The sequence below is a fragment of the Corvus brachyrhynchos genome, unplaced genomic scaffold (assembly GCF_000691975.1).
Source record: "Corvus brachyrhynchos isolate BGI_N302 unplaced genomic scaffold, ASM69197v1 scaffold250, whole genome shotgun sequence".
NCBI classification, from domain to species: Eukaryota; Metazoa; Chordata; class Aves; order Passeriformes; family Corvidae; genus Corvus; species Corvus brachyrhynchos.
The window spans coordinates 128,858-133,307 of NW_008235728.1; positions in this window are offsets into that span (position 1 = coordinate 128,858).

Sequence of the window (4,450 nt, forward strand, 5' to 3'; positions counted from 1 at the left end):
CGAGAGAGGGTGGCACTGGGTTTGTGATTGTTTGCTGTTACTGCCATAGTTATTGTTGTTTGTTTGACTGGTTATACATATATCTATAAAATAGTAAAGAACTGTTATTCCTGTTCCTCATATCTTTGCCTGAAAGCCCCTTAATTTCAAAATTATAATAATTCAGAGGGAAGGGAGATGCAAAATTTTCTTTTTCCTTCCATTTCAAGGGAGACTCCTGCCTTCCTTGGCAGACACCTGTCTTTCAAACCACGACATTGTGTAATCAGTGCCACCCACTTACTCCATGTAGCGTTGGTTGCGTAATGTATTGAGGGGATGTTTCCTTTGAACATCCAGTGTAGCATGGGCAATTGCAGTTCCAAGAGGAGACATGCTTCTGTCCCAACAACTTTTGAGGCAGCTCAAACCCCCTCATAGGCTGCAAATATCTCTTTTTCAGTTGGAGTATAGTGGGCTTCTGATCCTCAATAACTCTGGCTCCAAAACCCTAATGGTTGACCTCGGGTTTCTCCTGAGGTCCTTTGTCAGAGGCTCCAGGACAGACCCTGCTCCCCAGCTGCAGTGTAGAGTATATTTTGCACACCTGGTCCTGTTCAAAGAGACCAAGAACTACGGCACAAGCTATTTCCTATTTGATCTGCTCAAAGGCCTGTCGTTGCTCAAGGCCCCACTCGAAATGGTTCTTTTTCTGGGTCACTTGATAAAGGGGCCCCACAAGCTGGCTATAACCTGGAATATGCATTCTCCAGAACCCCACAAGGCCTATAAAAGCTTGTGTTTCCTTCTTGTTAGCTGATGGAGACATAGCTGCTATTTTGTTAACCACCTCTGTAGGCACATGACAGCGTCCACTCTGTCATTTTATTCCCAAGAACTGGATCTCTTGTCCAGGTCCCTTTACCTTACTTTGTTTTATGGCAAGAACAGCTTTCAGAAGAATTTGGATTATTTTCTTTACTTTCTCAAAAACTTCTTCTTTTATATTGTCCCACACAATTATATCATCAGTATATTGCAGGTGTTCTAGAGCTCCACCCTGTTCCAGGGCAGTCTGGATCAGGCCATGGCAGATGGTGAGGCTGTTTCCACCCCTGGAGCAGTTGGTTCCATATGTATTGGACACCCCTCCAGGTGAAAGCAAATTGTGGCCTTGTAGTCGTTTGGTCCAAAATACTCATTACTGTTTACCTTATGTGAGATAAGAATTAGGAGAAATGCAAAGCAGGCACCAAACTTAAAAGAATATAAAGAAGTTTATTAACAGACCTAAAAGAGGGGAAAAAAAAATCATACCACACCTTCAGAATCCTTCTCTTCCCCCCCCACCTTCCTCCCTTCTCCCACTGACAATGTAAAAAGACAACCCTTGAGATGTTCAGTCTGTTTACCACTTCCATAATAACTTTGTTCAGTCCATTTAGGAAGAGGAGTCTCGCTTACCCATGCTATGAAAGCATCACAACGAGACAGCCGCCCAGGTTGGTTCTCTGCTTGCATGTGAGTCCCTTCCCACAACTTGCAGCTTTTCCCACAACTGCTTGCGAGGGTCCACACTTGAAGGTTTTTGGGGTACAATTGCAAGGTTGAGCCGTTCAGAAACAAAAGTTCTCTTCACCCATCTCTGAGAGCATTTCATCTCTAAGAACAGAGGCCCTTCTCCTTCCCTGGGAGCAAAGGGTCTTCCTCATCAACCATTTCCTTGGTGTAAAGAACTTAATATCAGTATAAACTGGCTCTGGGCAGTGTCAGTGATGCTGCACTTGGAGTTGTAGCAGCTGTAATTGTGAATATTACTGAGATAGTGAAACATGGTGTCCAGTTTTCTATTGCATTTTTTTCAAGTGGAAAAGTTAACTAATGGTTGACACACAAGTGGAGAAAATTGTGCATATGCCAATTTTTGTTACCTTTTTACTTTGAACTACACTGCTTATGAGATCTCATTGTTTTGGAAGAATGGCATGAACAGTCTTCGGCAACAGTTGTGATAATTGTAAATGCTCACAATTGTGCACTCTTTTCTGGTTATTCCTCCCTGGGTTTTGAAAGTTGTACACTTAAAACATTCTTAAAGTTGTTGGCTTCTATGTGCAACATACCAAGCCAGCTGACATGGTAGTAACCAAAGATTCCAGTTTTTAAGCATATGAAAGACTCTGCCTGCTTACCTGTGCTAGAAATAACAGCATCTAAAGTGAAGACTTAAGAGAAACTTAGCGACTACTAGATAATCTTTAGGACTCTGCATTAACTCTATAATGTTCTTGGTATAAAAGGAAAAACAGCATATTTGTCACGAAATTTAGTTAACATCTTACAACTGAACCTGTATGTAAGTTGCTTAGATAAATGTAATCACTGTAAACATCTATATGATCTGGGATTTTGTTTTTATTTTGAAGCGGGAGCTTTTTTGTTTACAAGTTCATTAAAAACTAAAAACTGTTTCTGTAAGGAAATGAGATTTTTTTAATTTGCCTTGTTAATTCAGTTTAAGAAATTTACATTACCCTGTTTTTAAACCAAGTTTTAAGGCCATTTGTTAAGTGTCTGGTAGGGCAGCAATCAGAGGCAGCATGACTTCATTCAGGCCCCAATAGTGTATTGTCAGCCTCCATTCCCCATTAGACTTTCACACAGGCCATATGGGGCTGTTGAAGGGTGAGGGGGTCCTGCTGATTACTCCTTCGCTCTCCAGTCAATGAAGTAATTCTTGGATGGGAGTTACAGAGTTTCAGTTGGTGTGATATTACTGCCAATGCACTGTCCTGGTAGCAATTGGTACCTGCTGGTCTTCAACCTGCAGCAATCCTACAATGAAGGGATCTTCTGAGAGGCCTGGCAGGGTGGATAACTGTTTTCTCTTCTCTGTATTCACTGTAGCTACACCAAAAGCCCATCAATACCCTTTTGGATCCTTGAAATACCCTCTCCTGAGGTAGTCCATGCCAAGGAGACAAGGGGCCTCTGGGCCAGTCACAATGGGGTGCTTTTGCCATTTGTCCCCTGTTAAGATCACCTCAGCCTCTATTACAGACAAGTCCTGGCATCCCCCTGTCACTCCAGAGATCCAGATAGGTTCTGCACTCTTGTGCCTTGATGGCACCAGTGTACACTGTGCACCAGTATCTACTAAAACTTTATACTTCTGTGGATCTGATGTGCCAGGCTATTGAATCCAGATGGTCCAGTATGCTTGGTCATCCCTTTCTTCCTCCTGGCCAAAGGCAGGGACCCTCTATTCCTGTTCCTGGTCAGAGTACTCACTATCTGACCTTTGCAATGCCAGATCAGAAGTCCCCATACCAGGGTTTTAAAGGAAGTGATTGTAGTTCTTTTATATCTGGGAGATTGCTTATTGCCTTCTTGTCTCTCTGCAGCAGCTACACTGATAGCCTTCTCGGGTGACCCCTTAGCAGCTCTCTTCCCCCTCAGTTCATAGACATGGGCCTCCAGCATAAAGGTGGGTTCATCGTCCCACTTCGTCATGTCCTCCCCCTGCTCATGCAGAAAGAACCAGAGTTCATTATGTGGCCTGTGCTTGGGGCTTCCCTTCCCTCTGACCTGGGCAGGAAAGGAGGGATCTCTTGGGCTGTCCCTAAAAGCTGGGATGCTGGCTCGTAGGGATGTGGAAGTACCCAGAGTTTCTTCTACATTTTGGAGCCAGGATGATGCCATGTCTACAGCTGGTATATCCATTTGTGGGTGACAGAATACCAAGCTTCTGGAATGTGATGCAGGGGAGCTTTGAACCACCTTCCTCCACATGGCCAGTGTGCAAGGAACATCCTCTGGATCTTTAGAGACCCTGTAACTTTTTAGATTGCTAATTCTTTCAAGTCCTAGATACCTTCGTCTGCAATGGTCCACTTCCCTGGTGAGTTCACAAGATCTTCCTTAAATGGATATCTTGCCCTCACACTTGAGAGAAGCCATCTCCAGAGGGCGCAAATTGCTCCTTCCTTTCCAGTTCCTTTCAAGTTCCCGATCTTTAGCAAAGGATCCCAGCTGTTGGGTTTCATGACCTTCTAACTGCTGACTGTCAGCCCCGTTATCCTAGCATCAAAGCAGCCAGGCAGAAATCTGCTCACCTGGCTGGCAGCTGTAATATTTTCACAAGTCTTGCAGTTCTGATGAGGTCAGGGACCAAATAACTTTGGTTTCCTGTTTGATTGACCTCACTCCTTTCAATTTCTTTGTTGAAGGGCCTGCCTCTTGATCTAACCCCTCCTTTCCTACTGTTACTTCCTCTCCTTCTTCTTCTTCCTCTTTTTTTCCTCCCTGTCTTGGGGAAGTGGGTCATGGTGATGGGGTTATCCCATAGTCATTTTGTGCCCAGAATTGTCACTGTCGCCCCCCCTCCCCCACAGCTTGGGGAATACCGCAATGGGTGAAGGCTCGGCCTGGGATACAGAGGAGGTTGGGGCTGGGGCTGGCCCTTCCTTCC